Source organism: Triticum dicoccoides, chromosome 5A, assembly GCF_002162155.2.
Source record: "Triticum dicoccoides isolate Atlit2015 ecotype Zavitan chromosome 5A, WEW_v2.0, whole genome shotgun sequence".
Taxonomy (NCBI): Eukaryota; Viridiplantae; Streptophyta; class Magnoliopsida; order Poales; family Poaceae; genus Triticum; species Triticum dicoccoides.
The window spans coordinates 559,096,107-559,106,610 of NC_041388.1; the positions used below are offsets into that span (position 1 = coordinate 559,096,107).

Below are 10,504 nucleotides of genomic sequence, written 5' to 3' on the forward strand. Positions count from 1 at the left end.
CCACCCCACAGGAAAGGTTGACGGGATCTCTGACTCTGCAGGCAGCCTCACGGCCTTCCGGAGGCCTGGGCTTGTCGTCGATGCCACCGTCGACCTACTCCAGCATACACAAGCACCCACTGCCGGCCCCACACCACCGGTAACAAGTGTACTAAAACTGCAGAGCACACGAGAGACCCATGCGGTGATCCGGGGCACGAGTGAGCCATTTCCTGTGGACTGGTGGAGAACGAGTGATCCGGGGCACAAGTGCAATTCTCATAGTGGTGAACTGGTGATCTGGTTGTTCCTACTGCCCCCAGTAGTTAGCTGTTTGCTTTCTTTATGAAGCACGGCAGAGGTGCCTTTTCTCTAAAAAAATGGAGACATGCATAGAGGATAGAGCCCAGTGAAGCTAAAGAAACATACTAGATGCGTACGGGAGCTAATCGCCTGGATTATATATATACTCCTACTTGTGAGCTCGGTCGGATTGGAGTATACATTATACTCTGTTCCCTGGATCTCTGATCTGAAGCTAAGGCAAGATACATACACGTGCTACCGATTAACTGATAAAAGCTTTTGATATAGTAAGTACGGCCAATTAATAAATGTTGGGACTGATCAGCCAATCTGCAGATAGATCGATGCATCCTATCTACCTTGTTTAACCGGTGTGCTTATACTGACTAATGACACACAATGACAGTGACAAAGCTACTCATTGCATTCACCAGCAAGCGTGCTCTCTCCAAGGCAGCAAGATTCTAGGCTAGATGAGCCGAACGACCTGCCTTCAATCAATGAAGAAGTGGGAGGAGGCCCCGCTGCTGGAGCACAGGCAGGCGGAGCATAATGTGAGCGGTGACGGAGAGGTCAGGCTGGGGCGCCGGCTGTTGGAGGAGAACCGGATGCTGTGGGCGGTGGCAGGGCCGGCCATCTGCACGCGCTTCTCCACCTTCGGGTCACCGTCATCAGCCAGGCCTTCATGGGCCACATCGGCCCCACCCAGCTTGCCGCCTATGCCCTCGTATCCACCATCATCATGCGCTTCAGCAACGGCATACTGGTAACAATTGCTATTTTCATCGCTCCTTCCTTCCATCAATCTGTCTGCCAGAGAATCAAACTGCTTGATTATATATCTATGCAAAACTAATGTCTGATGTGCTTAGACTGAATGCAACGCAGCTGGGCATGGCGAGCGCGCTGGAGACGTTGTGCGGGCAGTCGTACGGGGCGAAGCAGTACCACATGATGGGCATCTCCCTGCAGCGCTCCTGGATCATCCTGACCGGCTGCGCCGTGCTCATGCTCCCCATCCTCATCTTCACTGAGCCTCTCCTCGTCTCCATTGGCCAGGACCCCGTGATCAGCGCTGTCGCGGGGACCATATCGCTCTGGTACATCCCTGTCATGTTTGCCAACGTCTTCAGCTTCACGCTCCAGATGTACCTGCAGGCGCAGAGCAAGAACATGGTCATCACCTACCTTGCATTTGTGACCCTCGGCCTCCATGTGTTCCTGTCGTGGCTCTTCACCGTCAGGCTGCACCCTGGGCTCTCTGGGGTCATGACCTCCATGGTCATCGCCATGTGGATTCCTGTGTTTGGGCAGCTCATCTTCGTCTTCTTTGGTGGCTGCCCTCTCACATGGACCGGCTTCTCCTTCACAGCATTCACCGACCTCGTCCCTATCCTCAAGTTATCTCTATCCTCTGGTGTCATGCTCTGGTATGAACAAACTTGATGTTCCACTATATTATGCAGTTTCTGTTGTGGACCAAGTGTGCGCCTGCATTTTATACTTTACTGTCCTTATTAAAAAATTAACGTCTTTTCTTGTTTGCATTTTTCAGTTTGGAATTGTGGTACAGCACCATATTGGTGCTCCTTACCGGGTACATGAAGAATGCAGAGATTGCACTTGATGCTCTTTCAATATGGTAATACATACTAATTTTATTTCACTATTTCATTGTTCTCGAAGCTTATTGCGTAAGCTTTGGTTTTTCCATGCACACTGGATATTGCTATTAGTTCATAGGTCAGTAATTAATCACTGGTCCACATATGCCATTTCACTGTTTCATAGTATTTCCTTGTCACCACATATGAGCTAGTTAAGTTATCTGATTTCTACCTGTGAAATCTGCAGCCTTAACATCAACGGTTGGGAGATGATGATTTCTATTGGCTTTTTGTCTGCAGCAGGGTAACTTGTTCATCTTAGACATATGGAGATTAATCGTATCATGTGATTGAATAAGTTTTCAGATTTTTGATGATAGTGATTTGTGTGTTATAGAGTGCGTGTGGCGAATGAGCTTGGAGCTGGAAGTGCAAGAAGGGCCAAGTTTGCCATCATAAATGTCGTCACCACTTCCTTCTCGATAGGCCTTGTGTTGTTCGTGTTTTTCCTTTTCTTCCGCGGAAAGCTTTCCTACATATTTACTACGAGTGAAGAGGTAGCTGCCGCAGTTGCTGACCTGTCGCCTCTTCTAGCCTTCTCCATCTTGTTGAACAGTGTTCAACCAGTGCTATCAGGTTTGCTTTAGCATTTGACTGAATTCCAAATGCATGTACATTACAATCATTGGGTCCTGTTAATTTTTTTCTTGTTTAAACGAGGCAAAACATTTGCCTTCTATACCAGTATAAGATTCGTTTGGTTTACTAAAACTATAGCCTCGATTGATCACCCTGTAGGTGTTGCTGTTGGTGCGGGTTGGCAAAGTGTAGTTGCCTATGTCAACATCACAACATATTACTTTATCAGTATCCCTCTTGGAGCAATCCTAGGTTATGTTCTTGGATATCATGTGATGGTAAGATAATTATTGTCAGGTGATGCTGGTGTATCAGCCAATCAGTTACTGAAATCATCGTCCTTGTGCCTCCTGGCTCTAATAAGTTGTGGTCCTAACTCGATCTCCTTGGTTGTTGGTATAGGGCATTTGGGTTGGCATGCTGCTCGGAACACTGGTCCAAACAATTGTACTTCTGTTCATAACAATTCGTACTGACTGGGATAAACAGGTTAGCTTTGTTAATGGTTCAATCTTCACAGCACTGAAACATTGTTAAGTAAAGTCTCCATATGTCTAACCTATTTTACAGAAGTTCATAAGTATATATTGTGTGCTAGACTATAAGGGTGTAGGGGATAACTCAAATATGGCTTCTATTCCATCTAATTTTTCAGGTAGAGGTTACCGAGGAGAGATTGAAGAGGTGGTACATGGATTGGAACAAAGGGAAGCCAGATTCAAGGGGAAGTCCATGAGATTAAAAATCTGGCACAAGTAATGAATCACCATCAAGGTAGAACTTGTATGCCCTGCTTGATTGGAGTTTGTGGCGTTTTAGAGGATAAGTACTCTTCTTTAAATATGTCAAGAATTAAAGGGATGGAACATTAGTTGGCATCGTAGACGTGTCAGAGGTTGTTTCTCAAGATCGAGCAAACGATAGCAGTGATGCGTGCTCCACTTGAGAAGAAAACAAATATGTTGCTCAAGGAAAACACTTGATCTGCCACTGCCTCGGCATGTAAAATATGCCTTGGGTCGCTGTGAGCTGGTGGCACAAGTGTTGTTCTGTATTGATGGATTTTAGTTGTGATTAGCAAACATGTTATTTGTATATCGACTGCGTGCGCTTCTTGTCATCTTTTATCTCGGTCTGATCATGAAACGATTGGTTTGGTGTAGATTCTATCGGTTTGTTACAATTTACAGGTTGATATGAAACTTGTCACGGTTTATACAGTAGTGGAACATGATAATATTACCGTGACCGTATCTATTGTATACTAAAAGCACAATGCATTTTTTTTCGAGCCACGACATTTCAGGAACCTGGACAATATGGAAAATATGAAAACATACACAAAATACAATACAGGAAACAAAAACACAATATGAACTGCCAACAAAAACAAAACAAAAATATGAGACATACAAGCCTGAAAACCGCTACACCTATGGACAGCTGTGTGGTAGACACCAGAACTTACACGGATCACCTAGGACTGCGAGTAAAATTTCAGGATGAAATACCTTAAATCGAAACGGCAGACGATTCATCCAGCCCTATGTCTTATATTTATGAGACAAAAACTTAGAAGTTCCACATGGACGTAAGAGAAGAACATCTTGCAAGGTCCAGTGAGAATACAAAATACAAACTCCTTGAAAGTATATTTTGCTTAGATCAAACATTTGGTCCGTACCGTCACAATCCGAACTGTAATTATTCTTACTGAAATAGCTAAAATAAATCATCATCAAAATGGCTCGGCCTCCATGGAGCCGGAGTTTCTGGAAAATTCAAAATTCGAACTTTTCAGATTGTAAACGAGGATGAAATACCTTAAAATGCGATCTGTTCCAAAAAGACAAATTCATGAACTTTGTACATCTCCTAAAAAGCCTCAGATTTGTTCTTTTTGTGTAGCACTTATTTTAAGGTATTTCATCCTGAAAATTTACACACTATGCTTAATGTCTCTAAGTATATGTGTATTTTTTTTCAAAAAAAAAATTGAAACGTGAAAATTTGAATTTTGATCAATTAAGTTTCGGCCTCCATGGAGGCCGAGCTCTATTGAGCATTTTTGGAGATCTCACAATTAACAACCTATTATATACTGAAAGCACAATAGTTGCTTTTTCCGTCGAGGCACACGTGAATCCACATCATTTATTTAAATGGTTGCCCGGTTGGATCAACAATTTAATGAACATGTTCTATTCGGATTTGGAAACAGTTCAATCCCACAATCCTCTTGACCAGAGATAAGCATAAAGTACGTTTCTATTTGTATTCAATTTGCTCGTCCGGAAATTAAGGCGTGTCCTGGCTTTTCACATGGAGCGTGTACTGGTCATCTACTAAGACTAGCCCCCAGAATAATAAATTCGGTTTTGCCAATTCTAATAACTAAATCTCACTCAATAACACGGTATGATTTTACACGAAGATTGATGCGGATTTTTCTTTTTTTCTTTCTATTCCCGTTTGATTGTTTTACAACTTTTTGTTGTTCTGGCTAGCGAGTGTGCAACTATAGTCGTGTGGTCGACTGGCGGAACTTGAACATCATTTCTATGTGGCCTTTGAATTACGTGATGAGCTCATTGACAAGAATGAGAAAAAAAATCCTTTAACAGGAGGTGAAGTGCTACAAACCATTTTAATTTTAAAAAACTACTGATGATAGAAGATATGCATAAGCAACATTTGGAAATCAAACATAAAAAAACATGAGTCACCATGGCACATCCTATTACTTGTCATTCCCAATGAATGGTATTCTTGCCAGTTGATTTATGATAGAAGTACAACTAATGTATTTTATTGTGCTATATTAATTTGAATTTCCAATTCTATAATTTTTGGTATGTTAATTTGCTATTTTAGACTGATCATTTGCGTATTTTCCAAAAATAAAAAGTGCAACAAAGGTGTATGAAAACAAGGGGAAGGAAATAAAAGTGAAAATAGATAAATATAAACATCAAAATGTCATAATTCTACATAAACACACTAATATAGCACAAGAAAATACATTCTGTGTACTATGAACCTCCCTGAGACCATATGTTTATCTATCGGTCACTTTGAACATACTGAAGATGATGCTCTTGCATTTGTGAAGGCCATTGGGCTAGTTACTAGAACCAAAAAAAGAAAGAGACCAAACGGGTAGAGCACACCAATTATAGTGATCCATGATATGCAGCAAAGCATGTACAACTTAGTTAAGAGCATCTACAGCCGAGCGCCTCAAACCGGTCTCAAACGCCTGTGCCGTCATCCCGGTCACTGGCCGGTCAAAAAAAGCCGACTACCCAGGCGCCTCAAACCGGCTTCAAACGCTTGGGCTAAACGTCACCCCTCATATGCAGCCCAAATTTGGACGGATATGGGGCAGTCCGGGCGCGTTCACCACGTTGGACGGATGACCGGGTCCCACCCGTAATCGCCCATAAACCCAACGGTCCGACGGGCATTTCCTTCGGTGGGGGTGTTAGTGCCACATGGTGCCGCTTCGGCTCCCCGCCCGAGGGCCAAGGTCCCGCTATTTAAGTCGTACAACGTCCCTCAGCCCTAGCCACATCCGCTTCCTCCCTCCCCATGCTGCCAGTCCGAGCCCATCCACTTCTCTCCCTCTTCCCTTGTTGTGCGCCTCCGCCATGGCCTAGCATAAGAAGACCACCTATGCTATGCCGACACCGAAGCGGCGCTTCCAGATGCTCGAAGAGATCTTTGTTAGGCGCGCCGCCTGGATCACAGCGGGCCTGCCTCCGGATTCGCTGGAGCAGCAGCCAGAGCCCATGGAGTAGGAGGAGGGGGAGGAGGAGGAGCCGAAGCCATCTGCAGACTTTGCCATGGAGGACACCATGGCAGAGTTCGAGGTCACCCAAGCGGCGGAGATGGCGTAGCAGACCGCTATCCTGGAGTCCATCCAGGACGAGGCGTATGTCCAGGCCAGCCGGTGGTTCATCCGACAAGTACGGGCGGCGATCGACGCACTTCTCACTAAACTGGACACAGAGAAGGAGGCGGAGGCCGACGCGGAGGAGCTGCAGGGGCCGGAGCTACGGCTGTCGCCCATGTACATGGAGCTGGGCACGGAGATCGTGCATAGCTCCGACAAGGAGTAGGGTAGTGTAGGTTTTAGTTGATGTACGTAGTGTGTAGGTTTTTCTCTTTTGCATGCTTTGTATGGCTTTAATGTTTTAATTATGGGGTATTGGGATGTACATAACAAAATTTGAGGGCTGCCCGTTCAATGCCCACATACGCGTCCGGGCATGTTCGTGGGCGTTTGAGGACCCGAATTTGGTGTCTATGGCAGTAGATGCTTAAGCGGCATGCCGATTAGTCAAAACTTATGTATATATGTGGAGAAAAATTAAATTGATGCATTCAAACATATGGGACCCGAAAATTTTCTCTCGGGATTCCTTGGTGCCAATTATATCATACCAAATCCTTCTCCATATCCATGCCAATTAAGTACCCAATAAATTTGTACCGATCCTCTTAAAACTGAAAAAGGGGAAATAATAAGTTCGAGTCTGCCATTATAATAGAAGTATGACTAATGTATTTTCTTGCAATATATTAATTTGAATTTCCAGTTCTATAGTTTTTGGTATGTTAATTTGTTGTTTTAGACCCTTCATTTGCATATTTTCCAAGCTAAAAGGTGCAATAAAAAATGTGTAGGAAAACAGAAAAAGAGGAAAAACAAACTGAAAATAAAAGCACAAAGGACAAATAAACAACAAAATGTCATAATTCTACCTAAACAGATTAATATAGCACAAGAAAATGCATTCCGTGTAATATGAACCTCCCTGAGACCATACATTTTGCCAAACTTTCCTCTCATTTGTTGTTTCAGACGTTTCATTTGCGTATTTTCCAAAAATAAAACTTCAACAACAAGGTGTAGGAAAACACGGAAAGAAAGGAAAAACAAAAGTGAGAATAGATAGATAAACAACAAAATGTCATAATTCTACCTAAACAGATTAATATAGCACATGAAAATGCATTCCATGTAATATGATATGAATCTCCCTGAGACCATACATTTTGCCAAATTTTCCTCTAATTTGTTGTTTTAGACCCTTCATTTGCATATTTTCCACAAATAAAAGTGCAACAGCAAGGTGCAGGAAAACAGGAAAAAAGGGGAAAACAAAAGTGAAATAGATAAATAAACAACAAAGTGTCATAATTCTACCTAAACACACTAATATAGCACAAGAAAATACATTCCGTGTAATATGAACCTCCCTGAGACCATATGTTTATCCATCGATCAGTTTGAGCATACTGAAGATGATGCTCTCGCATTTGCGAAGGCCACTGGGCTAGTTACTGGCATAGTAAAAATAGAGACCAAAAGTGTCGAGCACACCAAGCGTAGTGATCCATGATATGCAGCAAAGCATGTAACAACTAGTTAAGCAGGATGCTGATTAGTCAAAACCTAGGTGTATACGTGAAGAAAAAATAAATTATGGGACCCGAAAATTTTCTCTGGGATACCTTGGTGCCAATTATAGCATATACCATATACCAAATCCTTCTCCATATCCATGTCAATTAAGTAGCCAATAAATTCCTACCGATCCTCGTAAAACTGAAAAGGGGAAATAATAAGTTCCAGTCCGCCGTTAGGCATCTGATCAGAACCTACATGACCACATAAGTTGAAAACTCGAAACGTTAAATCTACGAATTAAGACGGGTCCAGGGAAGAGTGAGAGAGAGGATTGAGACGTGCCAAGATTACTACGAATTAAGTCCGTGATCTCGACCACATTAAACCCAGCGAGCCTGCTGTGATCTCATGCGATCTTCTAATTTGGCAAGTGAACTTGCATTCCTCTCAGATCATCTCCGGCCTTGTATAAGTAGGCACGCACAGATCCCATCCAAGAACTACTCAACTCGTGTGCCAAGATACACAAAAACCAAACCGCGTCCATGGACGTGGTGCAAGTCGGCAATGAGGAGGTGCAGCCGGCACCGGCCCTGGAGCTAAACCTCCTCGGCGGTCTCGGCGCTGAGGCTGAGGAGACCGCCGTCGGCGCTGAGGAGACCACCGTGGCGGAGGCGGAGAAGGGAAAGGCCAAGTTGAGTGAGGAGGCGGGGCCGTCGTCGGTGGCAGCAGCCGCCAGCGGCGAGAAGCGCCGCGTGTTCAAGTGCAACTACTGCCCGCGCAAGTTCTACACGTCGCAGGCGCTGGGCGGCCACCAGAACGCGCACAAGCGCGAGCGCTCCGTCGCCAAGTGCGTCGCTGCGGGGCGGGGCGCCGGCCATGGCGGCGCACTCGTGCCGCACCACCTTCGCTTCCCCAACGTCTGGCCCTACTCCGCCACCGGCAGGTCGTTCCTCGGCGGCGCGGCGCCGTTCTACGGGATGCACATGCACCACAACCTCCCCGGGTGGGGCGCGGCGGCCCAGCCGTCCCTCACCGGTCTCACCCGTCACGCCGGCACTGACCGCCCGACGTACCCGCGGGCGGAGGCCTATGGCTTTGGCGCGTCGCCCAGGGCCCCCATCCCGGCGGCCTCCCCTCGCGCGCCGTCGATGGCCGTGATCCAGTGGGGTGGTGGCAGCGGCAGTGGCAGTGGCAATGGCGGCGATCATAGCGTTGGTGAAGCGAAGCAAGAAGAGGAGGAGATCGCCAACACGGTAGACTTGACTCTCAAGCTCTAGCTAGCTCCGTAGGTTCTGATCATTGCTCTGTTAGAACCTTATAAGCTTCGGTCTTGTTGTTGACAACTGTGGTCAATGCTATCAGTCATTTAATTAGTTGTTGATAGGAGAAGTTCATTCAGTTCATGGTCGCTTGGCTCTTATGGAAGGAGCCCAACAACAGAAGTTTTGAAGTTAAGTTCTCGTCGGTTGACCGCTTGTTAGACCTCATCAAATCCACAGCGCATGATTGGTTTAAGGCTGGAGCCTTATATGTCTTAAAAATCTGTTTGTTTAGGACTCTTATCATCTTGCTCTCATGTTTTGTTTGTATGGTCGTTTGATTTTTGTTGTATCTCTAAGACATTTGCACTCTTTTATAATACAATTCTCTCTTGCATGGTTCAGAAATGGAAGTTCATTAACAGTTTCAAATACTTCGTATTTGTTAGTGCATGGTCAACTAGCTCGGCAGGGTTCTAGCTAATAAAGATCTACACTTCTGCTTGGGTACACCTCCTAAATACATTAATCAATAAGATCGCTCCATACCTCTTTATAATAAAGAATAGGATGATCTTTTTTAAAAGCGTGATAGGCGGCACGTACGCACCGCACAACTTTCAAAAAAAGTGCCGACAAGATTCTAACCGAGCACCTATACGCTTAGTACAAGCTAAATAACCAACTGGACTAGCTTCTTGTTGTGTCTTGTTATTTTGTTTTTTCTTCTTTATTAAATACTACCTTCATTCGGGATTATTGGTCTTATGAGCAAACTAACCGCGCCCGATTTTTGGGGCCGCTGGATGTATGCATTTAATTTTCTTTCTTCGATTCCCTTCCACTGCATGCGCGCGTGATTGGTTAGATGCATGCGTCGGTTATGGCAAGTTAAGCACATTTGCATTGAGAACTTTAGTTGCTTAGCTCTTTAATTTATTTAGCACCTCATCTTAGCACTAGCGCATTGGAGGAGGTCTTAGTTGCATACAAAACTAAGCAGCCAACGAGCCTCAGACAAAAACTGATGCTAGCTATGGACGTGCGCATGATTGGCCGCATGCAAAAGTAAAGCCTGGCCACCGGCTGCATGCCATAACCGCGGGTACTTTGGTTGGCCTTTTTCACGCTCGAATCACACGCCGTTAGCGTTAAATCATACGTCGTTAGTATATTCCTTTTCCCATGGTACCTGCGCCTCTCTCAGCGGGTCGAACAAACTCGGACGGAGGTAGTATAATAACACGAGTAATGATACACTTACGAAAAAAGTTAACGTAATGTTATGTGATAAT

General features: G+C 44.8%; 1 pseudogene; it reads left to right on the forward strand.

Moving 5' to 3' along the window:
- The first annotated feature begins 785 nt into the window (after positions 1–785).
- On the forward strand, positions 786–3,605 carry LOC119297859 (annotated as a pseudogene).
- The last annotated feature ends 6,899 nt before the right edge of the window (positions 3,606–10,504 follow it).